We start from the raw sequence: 10,528 nt of genomic DNA, 5'->3' as shown, positions 1-10,528 counted from the left end.
TTTTTTAGCAGTGAATAGCACGTGAATGAATTCGGTTGAGATGCAACATTTGTCAAAATTATGATTTGATGGACAAGTTTTCCAGTGAAACAAGGCAGAAGGCAGCTCACAGCTAAAACAGATTGAGACCATGGTGGCCCATAAAAGACATTTTGGGATTTGGGGCTGGTTCCTCTAATTAGGAAAAAGATAATGATGCATGATGCAAGATAGTGAAGCTAAAATCGTGACCTTCAATTTGTGTGTGACTGTTAGGGACTCTGTCATTCAAAAATGGAAGAATAAAATGACCTGCTCTTTTAGAGTTTGTACAGTGAATAATCTTGACTTTTGGAGTTTGTTGTGAAAGGACTATCACTTTTTAATTGGTGCCATAGTAGCTGTATACTCAGGAGCTATTTGTGGTGTGATACAATCTTGTAAATGTCAGCTGTCTCCTATCAGAACATGCTGAACACAATTTGTCCAGTTTGTCGGATCTCTTTCACCCAGCACTTATATTGAATATATCATAAAATAATTCCAGCTACTAACTGAGGTATGTTTCGTTCCTGTTCTGTATACAGCTGAAGCTGAAATGAAGTGATAAATAAAATATACTAACCTAGTAAAATTCCATTCATTTATTTTGATGACAAAATTATGGAACTAATCTCTTTTAGTCATAAACAAATGCAATCAGCAGTTTGTCCTTCTCATGTTAAAAGTCATGTACTCTAAACCTCTTGTCAATTTCTCACTTATATTAATAATCAAAACAAAAAAGCACCCAACACCCTTTGTGTGTGTGACAGCTGCGGCTGGTCACAAGCGCTCCCCAGAGCCAAGTCATGTAACACACACACACACACACACACACACACACACTTGTGTCCTGAGTGTGTGTGTCCATCTGGGATCCCAGCCTCCAAACTGCTGTGACTGAGTTCCCTCCCGGCAGAAAGACCAGGGGACGAGGGGAGACAGAGTGTGTAAAGGAAAGCCTCACAGGGGTGAGGAGGAAGCTGTCCAAAGCCAGCTGGCCTGGCTTTGAGAAAAGCAAGAGGAAAAGTGAGAGAGAAAAAAAAGCAAGAAAAAAAGAAAGGTATGAAAAGAGCAGCAAAAGAAAGTATTACGGTTATAGAAAGTTTCTGGGTGTTAGAAGGAAGTGTGGCTTAGCTGAAGTGAAGACAGACACACGTGGAGAAGGCCTTTACAGCAGGTTCTGTGAAGGCAGCTGCAGCAGCACAATAGATACAGGTGAGATATGACATGGGTTTTGGGGACAAAAGTACACGTATATGTTCACTATTAGCATGATTCACTGAACAATACCTTTAAGTTATATTGTTATATAAAAGATATAAAACTGTCTTAACATTGTGCTATTGTATCCATTCAGCAGAAGACTAACTATATCAATTTAGTTAATTGCCAAAGAGCTAAGAGCTAAAGAGCTAAAGAGCACAGAGGCGTTAAAGGATATGACCTTATGATGAAAATAATGATCAAAGATTATCATGTGTTTGAGGTTTCAATATGCTTTCAAATGTGTCTGGTCTGATTTAAGGTTAGTGCACATAGTTCATCCATTCAAATAAGAAATATGTGCTGAAAAGTTCTGCATTTAAAACAAACTTTCATTCAAGCAGTCTCAGAAGACATGAAATAAGAGTATAACATCATGAAGGCTTTTGTGACACACAAGTAATACATAAAATATGTCCTGCTTTGCTCGCACTAATCTCACGACCACAGGTGGCTGGGGTTTAGTGTAGGCGGTGAGGTCTCTGTTTCCAACAAGTGTTGTGTATATGTGCCCAGCCCTTCATGGCATTTCGTTTACAGGCAGCAACAGCTTCAGCAGGGCTGAAAGAGGGAAATAGATGGGGATGAATAAACTCACAGAAATGCACATAAAGTGTATAAGGAAAGATATTGCCTGTGCTCACAGCCATGTAACTTGCATTTTCTCTGCAAATACATTCTACAGATCTCTGCACTGATTACAAAATATATGTTTAATCGCAGTATTTGTTAAATCCACATTTAAGTTTAGACTGTGAATTGGTATATTTTTATGTGCTCAGTAGTGGAAATTAAATGAAGTGTTTTGGGTATTACAACTGAATTATAACTGAAAGTGATCTTAATATCTGAGCTGTGCTGATGGTTTGATTTAAGCACACCTATCACTGGCATAGTAAGCACAGGAAATGTTAATCAAATATTCTGACAAAAATAATAATAATAATAATAATAATAATAATAATAATAATAATAATAATAATAATAATAATAATAATAATAATGTATTTCTAGCACATGTGTATTAATGTTTCAATTATTAATATGACTGATAACATTTATTAAAGTTATTTACATTTCTCCACACTTTATTGCACATAAGAATATATCGAGTAGGTAATCGCTCAGATACACTCACAAATTCATTCACAGACAGTACAATGTAAAATTTTTTAGTGTGCTCATCAAATGTCTAGTTTTTACTCTTTGCCATTAATCTTTTTTTTTTGTTGTTGTTGTTTAATGCACTTAACCTGACAGTTGGATAAACTGAAATGTCTTTCTAACTTATTTTTTATTTATTATTTAACTTCATTTATTCATGTATTTGTCTATAAAAAGTTTAATCACTGTGTGGCACATTACTGTAATAGTTATTTCCAGCAAGAACTCCACAATTGACTAACATGTATATCTTCTTTATGATATGTATTTGTAATATGGACAACTTTGTTATATTTAGTAATAAAATTGCTGTGTTTTACAATAGTTACACAGCATCATGCAAAATGAATTGCATATTTAACGCTGCATCATTATAACAGCAGAGTGTGTATAAAATGCAGTTTAATAAAGAAAGAAGTGATTTATTCAAGTGAATTGATCTGCGCTCGACAAGCCGGGTCCTTGTTTCTTTAAATCTCGGTCAAAACAACTGGTGCTGTGCAGCGCCACACCTCTTCCTCAACTCCTGCACGTGACTGTGCCACACGCGACGTAAGCGTATCCAACCTCGTTTCTCTGATTGGTCACTGATAAACTGACTTCGAATCCTATTGGTCGAGAAGGCTGTCACTTTAGGAGAGCCGGTCCTATTGTTGCTGTTGTATTCTAGAAATGACGTCAATGGTATCTAAGGCTGCGCAGCCTTCAAGTACAATAAATATTTAAGTACTTTATTGTAATACGGTCTACAACAAATAAGCACGACTGTGTTACGTAGCTAGTTCATCTTTATGAGACTGTACATAAATCTTCCCTTTTTTTGGGCACCATCTTGCTATTTTGTGTTCGCCAAGCAGCGGGTTTCCTGTACTTTGAGCCCCCCCCACCGTCTTTTTTAAACAGGTGATGTCACATCAGCTTCAGAAGAGTTTCCTGTTTTTCACTAACTTATCTGGTGCACACTGGTCCCTTTGGTATCTTGAACAGGCTGAACAGTTTTAAACAAACGCTTTTGGAGCCCAAATGCGTCCCCCCCCCTTTTTTTTCGTTTGAAGCGACTTAAGACATGGCCCATAAGTTTCCATATCAAGTTGCTAATTGAGACACGAGCAGAAGGAGAGGGTGGGGCTTGAGTCACTTCGTCTGGTGGCGTCACATTTCAGAGGCGGGGCTTTTGTTTGACAAGAGCCTGCTTCTTCGGAGTTTGTTCGCGTCCCGAAAATAGAAAGCATCCCTGCGTGTCAATGTGACTGAAAATACATTTATGTCGCTCCGCGTCCCCGCGACTCACTGATACACCGTATCTATATTCAGCGAGGGAGTGCGGAGAAAAAAAGGGTGAGTAGCAAAAAATAGCAACAATGTTCCACAGTGAGTTGGTGTGAGACAGAGAAAGCGCAAGAGGGAGTAGTGGAGTGCGTTTAGGGAGCACGAATTAAACGCGTACACTACAACAGTACAGTTCACCAGCGTTTAGATCAACACATTTTGTCAGTAGTTATATAAAATGCTCAGTGTTTAATGCTTTGCTTTGCGTTTATAAACTTTGTTGGGAATCTCATCTCATCCGTGCGATTGTTTATAATGTAGCGGAGAGGGCGCGCGCGCTGTGAGCTCGCCGCTCGTGTTCGTGTGTGTTTTTTTTTTTCTTTTTCACATCAAAATACACAACTGTGTGTGCGTATTTCACACCGCAATTGACCATGGAGATGTTCTGAATTTGCCAACGATAGATTAGAGGGAAAATGAAATGTGAAAGTTAATTAGTCTGATATAATTCTGAAACCTCGTCGGTCCCGTGTGCTGTTGGAGGTGGAATGAACCTGGGAGATTTGCGCCGTGACTTTTCTTCCAAATGGCGTGAACGGGAGCAGTGTGTGTGTGTGTGTGTGTGTGTGTGTGCGCGCTGCTTTTGGGGAGAGAAGTTGAACTCCAGGAATCGATGCTACTGTCTGAAGTTCTTCTAAGTAAACTTGGTGGCTTTTAGCCCATAAAAACAGCTGTCCTTCCTTGTCCTGTCAGATTGACTGACCACACAAATAGGCTACACGTATACACTTTGGCTATTATTATAAGTGTTTAAAGCTGAAATCATTTCTGAGTCATGTGTGAATTTGATGTTAGACAGTAAACGTGAAAATATTGCCTTTCAAATAAAGCCTTAAAAAGCTGAGGATAACAAATATTGTCATCTAACTCCAGGTTAATTCTTATACATGTCTGAGTGCTGCTGTTGAATTTACATCCACAGTGTTACACGAACAGTTACAGCAGTAAATATCCAGCAGCAGTGCTGCATCAACTCTTAGAACAGGAACAAATTATTTCCTACATTTACTGTTTAGTGTACTGTTTGAACTGTATTAGTGAGTAAATTCGTGCTAGATGAACTTTTACAGTGTTTAGGGTAGAACTTCAACATCCAGACATCCATCCTAAAGCATGCAATTCAGTAACTGCTAGAAATGATTGACTAGCTGCTCTGACATAGTGAGGAAAGTTAGTTGGAAATTTGTCTGGCTCTGCATGGAGATTGAGGGGTTAATTGTTCAGTGTGGAACAAACTCTTACCGTGTTGAATTAAATATTCATTAAGTGTTCAATAAGCTCTTATGGTGTTCAGTTAAAGCTGATCTCATACCCTGTTGAATTTATTACACCTTTTTCAGTGACTGCTACAAATTATTAAGCAACTCTAAATCAAATAAAATAGAAATTCGAAAAAGTTACAAAAGTAGAATTGTATTTGGTTTCAATGACAGTGTTTAACACTCTTAATGTGTTGAATAAAATACTACAGTGTTTAAAAAGCTCTCACGGTGTTGAATTATATATATATACACAAAATATTGAATGAACATGGCTATATTAGCCCGTATAGTTTGTGCTGAATGAACATTTTCAGTATGAAATGAACAATTATAGTGGAAAACAAAGTTGTAGTGTATGAACCTGTGGCGTTTGTAGGATTTCTATGGTTTTTCGCTGTGTGGTCAGTCTTCATGTATTCACCAGAGCTGGCACATAGTGTCCCGTCGGTGCTCAGTTGGCACGGTTTGATGGAAAACTGGAGCCGGAGTCTCTCGAGAGCAGCGCTAATTGATGCCATCAATTATAGCGCAATAACATGTTCATTTCTGATTTGATTTAATGTTATTCATAATGTCAGGTCGCCTTGTTAAGCACCAGTGAGAGGTCCATCTCATTCTTGGCACCGCTCTTCTCACACAGCCACAGGGTCACCACTGCTACACATGTCTTCAGTTTAATGAATTTCTGAAGCACAGTTCATACCGTAAGTGATTATGAGTAGCTAACTGTTTTAAGGAAAAACGCAGCAGTCCAATGCAGGATGCCTTGTGAATTATGCTTCGTGACAGTTCTGAATGGCTGCAAACAGTAACACAGAGTAGAAACCTAAGCTGAATAGAGATTTAGTAGGCAACAAAGTAAAATAATGATGGTAAAATGATTTTATATTCTTACATACATATTTATTCTATTTTAAATACAAGCAGTGTGGCTGTAATAAATATTGTTAAATAACCCAGCCCATTAAAATGTATGCACATTAATAGCGTGTTAATAAATGAATAAATTGTGTAGGACTGCATGAATTCCTACAAGTCAGTGAACTTTTACGAGCTGTTCCTGTAAACTGCTGATTGTTAGTAGAAAGTGTTAGTTTTGAGCACAGTGAAATAAAAAAATGTGAAATTAAGTGTGGGTGAATTTGTGATGTGAATATTGTGGTAGTTTCCTTACACCCTTTTTTTTGTAGCTACTGTCAGTTTAAACAGGTTCGACCCCCCCCCCCACACACACACACAGTTTTGGACTAAGATCATATGTCAGTCTTGTGAAGTGAGAGTTTTCATTTTGATGGTCAAAAGTGCCCAAGAAAACAATCAGCCACTCATTATTTCCCCGGGCATTATTTCTAGACATATTTTTCACCCATCAACCCTCATTCATCACCATGTGTATTGGGGTTTTTTCTTTTTCTTTTTTCAGTTTTCAGTAGCAGTATTGCACATAAGCACTGCTAGCTGCCGTTGTGGCAGTAGAAAATGACACTAAATTGGTTGTATGAATGCTTCCAATGCTATATTCAATAAAACATCAGAAAAAAAAATTACTTAATGAAATTTTTTATGAGCAGTGTTCACCTCTCAGATTGACTGTTGACTGTTTATTTTCTTAGAGGCTCAGAGGTCAGTGGTCAGGGCCTTGTCTGGCACTAGATGCAAAATTGAAGTGATGCTAATAGATTGTACAGCACTTTTTTAGGACTGGTCTAAAACGAATAGCAGATAAATTCTGTGCTCTGGAGCATGAGGACTGCTCTGGATGTATTGGACTGGTCCCAAGCCACACTAACTTAAATAAGCAGTAAAGAATGCTATCGAGCACAAGACATATACAGTAGGTGTTCTTAACTGGGGCATATGGTGTCTGTGAAAGGGACTGATTAATAATTCCCATATTGTATTGTGAAGACTGAATGAATGTTAACGGTTTCAGTTTGGCGAGAATGCAGCACCTACTCATTCAGTGCAAAACTTTAGCTTTAAAGAACGTTTGCTTTCTCATTCATATTCTTCATATTCATAATCTTCATCCTTGTAGGTTTTTTTTATAAAATATCAACTTTTTGCAAACCTCCAGAAATGATAGACTTATGTCTGCATCAGTGAACATTTTGTTATCAGCAAAATCACTGTTACAGAAGGTGGAGGATGCGATTATCCTTCTTCCTTCTTCAGCTACAAGACCACAGTGTTAGAAACTGCAGTCCAGTCTGTTACATATATACACATACACTTTTGTGTTTACTTAAAAAATGCTTAAATGCTAGTAAAATCACAGAATAAAGCAGTGCAGGAGAGGAACTGTGTAGAGCAGGTTGGGTATGTGTGTGTGTGTGTGTGCGTGCGTGTGTGTGGTGGGGGGGTGGGGTATTTGAACATCTACTGCCATGCTCTTCACAGCACTCCTCCATCTAACAGTCTGCTCTCAGCTTCTTCCAGGATAGAGGAAGGGTGAGAGAAAGAGAGAGAGAGCGAGCGAGAGAGAGAGAGAGAGAGAGAGAGAGAGAGAGAAAGAAAGAGAGAAAAAGAGAGAAAGAGAGGCTGGAGTGTGTGGGCGAGTCTGATCTGCAATTAACGCTGGCTGTCAGAAGAGAGAAGGCTGGCGTTTACACCGTCGCTTCTGAATCACTGAGTGCAACACTTTCCTCTACCCCTCTTCACCCCCAACCCCCCTCCCCCAGGAAATTTTCTTTCCCAAGGAGGAGGAACCAGCAGGAAGCGAAGTGCTGCACAGGAAGGAAGAGTGCAAGATTCGAGCTGGACTTTGGGGCCTGAGCGAAGTTTGTCTGTGCCTTGATCATTGGGTGAGTCCTTTTTTTTCCTTCTTCTCATTTGTATTGTGTGGCTATTTTGAGACAGCCCACTAAAAAGTTTTTCAGAATACAACTGCTACTCCCTCTGTGCTTTGAATTCACAATTTTAATGATGATGCATGATGGATAGCACAGCTGTGAAGTGTGCATAGTGAATCTTCTGTCTGTATTTCAGAACTGTAATGATTTCAAATGTGTCGCTGCATACAGTAGCCCTGTGTTTCAGCCCTGCAAGAATATAACAATTCTTGTGTTGGTCATATTGTGAATACAGCACTCAGGCTCTTAAGTGTGTAACTGGCATCAACCCAAAATGTCTTTAACATGCTGTTTGTTAAGCATTTGACAATTATTCTTTTTGGCAAAAACAAAAACAATTTTAAAGCAGTTGTCCTGTCCTAAGCAGCTAGTGTTTACCTACTGAACGCATCATTGTCCCGCTCACATATACACCGTTCCAGAAGGCCAGCCCTTTTTCTCAGAATAAAGTGCGAAGGCACTTTGACGAATGTGCTCCAAATATTTCCCAGATCAGCTGTAAGGAATGTGCCATACTTTTGGCCCATGTCCATTAAACACTTACTAGCTTTTTTTAACGTCTCTCTCTCTCTCTCTCCCTCTCTCTCACACACACACACACACAATCTTGATCTTGCGCATGCTCATGGCCAACGTGATTCATTGTTTACTGGAGCATCACCATTGAGCTGGAGATTCCAGCATTCTCCCGTGAGACCTGGAGGCAGGATGCAGAATCTTGAACCCAGCAGATAATGTTTTAGCCATAGTTTTGCTTGTGTGGGCAACACGGAGACACCTCACTCTAAGGGTCTTTTATTAAATAACAAAATGGCCTCAATGAAGCTAAGAAAGGCCGCACTAAGAACTTGTAGTGCTCTAGTGCAGCTTTTTGGACGATTTAGCCACTAGAGACTTTCCTCTTCATTATCTGTGGGCTCCTGGTTGGCGAGCTAGCCAGTGGAATTCACATCGTCCCTGCGGGGTCAGCCCGGCGATCGGCCTCGAGGAGTGGCTTCAAAACAAGAAACCTCTGGCTGCCCCTCATCTCGCTGCATGTTTGATACTAAAAAGGTTACCTCAGGATACAAGAAACATGCCAAGCAAACAAAAAGATCACTGCTTAAGACCTGTATGAAAATATTAGCTCCTCGTCACTTTTCCCCCACCTCAGTGCTTCACACAAACCCAGGCTTGTTATAGGCTGTAAATAGGCTTTACTGAGACTCGCCAAATAAAACCATCTATCATGGTGTTTGGCTCCACAGTTTGAACTTTATTTGGTAGCTCCTTTATATGTAGTGCTGATGATTTCCAAACACATTGGCCTTGTGATTAGCAAACAACTTTGGCATGGGCTACATGTGCTTTATAAATACTGCACACTTTCAGAAATGTGGGTTAAGTTTCAAAAGTGAATATTCATCAAATCATTTTTAAACACGTATCCAATGATTATACATTTTCTTGTGGGGAATTCGGGTGGCACAAAGTTATAATTAAACAGGAACATGTGAGAAGGACTTACAGTGGCAAATTATCTGGCTAGACCCGTGTCAGCTGAATATATTTTTGTTGCTCCATTTTTGTATACCTGAAAAAGCGTTTTGGATAGTCACGCATTGATGGTCATCTACCTTATTAAGATCTTAATTTTGAAACGCATGTTAGAACAAGTAAAACATGATGGCTTAATTAACAAACAAACCCAAATAAACCTGAAATAAAATTTTGGGTAAAATGTGTTTACATCAAGCCAAAAGAATTTGTGAAATGTGTAATTTACTTTATTTAAAATTAACGAATACTGAAAGGTCGATAGGTTTTTTGAAGAGAAAAAAAACACGTGATGACACAATTTTAAGATTTTTATTTTATTTTTATTCTTTAAATCACATGTACAACCTTTTTATGTAAATCTTTCAGTTTCATTTCTAAATTTGACCTGATGTAACTGACACTGTGTACTCTGTTCTGCCAAGCAGACTAAAGTTTTCCTGACTTACTTGCTGCCTTCCACACATTCATGCTAACCCAATTTGACCTGTGAAACACCACGGCTCTGTCACATGCACTGAAAAGAATGAACACAAATCCCCATGTAACACCATCCACACGAGCAGCTAACGTTTACACACACTGCTAAGAGTGCGGGTGGTGCATTTAGCTGAAGGAATGAGTCTCCCCTGACCTTTCGACTGCCCTTGCTCTTGACCTGCGCTTGTAAGCCATCTCATACAGCTCAATCAGCACATGCACTGCTGAGCGGAGAAGAGCAGCTTAGGGATCGATGTGCTTTCTCACGCGTCCTGTCCGCTTTACCCTTCCTTTCCTGCAGGTATGAAGGAAGTGTCCACACTAGGTGACTAGGAATACACCGATAATCAGCTGTACAGTGTACAGGGATTACTAGAAAGTACACTTGTATTGTTCAAACTACAAAATACTTCCATTATCCTTCTACATCGGCAAGCAAGGGCTACTCTCAAAGTAGATTGTTCCACACTTGGTAGCAATATTTTAAAGTTGGTGAGTTTGTAATTCCATTGAGTTATGTGAGAATCAGGAAAAACCCTGAAATTCTGATTGAGGGATTTGATTAATAATGTAAATTATATTTATATTACTTGTTAATTACTTGTAAGTGATATTTCT

The 10,528-nt window shown here is 39.1% G+C and overlaps 1 protein-coding gene across 8 annotated transcripts in view; it reads left to right on the top strand.

The window, feature by feature from the left end:
• The first annotated feature begins 946 nt into the window (after positions 1-946).
• mef2aa (myocyte enhancer factor 2aa) overlaps positions 947-10,528 on the top strand; it is an 84,836-nt gene continuing 75,254 nt past the window's right edge. For 2 of the 8 annotated variants that reach the window (XM_058388549.1, XM_058388547.1), the window contains exons 1-2: positions 3,603-3,789; positions 7,724-7,846. The gene's annotated coding sequence lies outside the window, so the exon portion shown is untranslated. Of the gene's footprint in view, positions 1,240-3,600; positions 3,790-7,723; positions 7,847-10,528 lie in introns of those variants that run through there. The other 6 variants (XM_058388551.1, XM_058388550.1, XM_058388545.1 and 3 more) reach the window with 5 other exon arrangements.

Source organism: Hemibagrus wyckioides, linkage group LG04 (assembly GCF_019097595.1).
Source record: "Hemibagrus wyckioides isolate EC202008001 linkage group LG04, SWU_Hwy_1.0, whole genome shotgun sequence".
NCBI classification, from domain to species: domain Eukaryota; kingdom Metazoa; phylum Chordata; class Actinopteri; order Siluriformes; family Bagridae; genus Hemibagrus; species Hemibagrus wyckioides.
The sequence above is the reverse complement of the archived record's forward strand: the minus strand, read 5'-3'. Positions and strand labels throughout refer to the sequence as shown.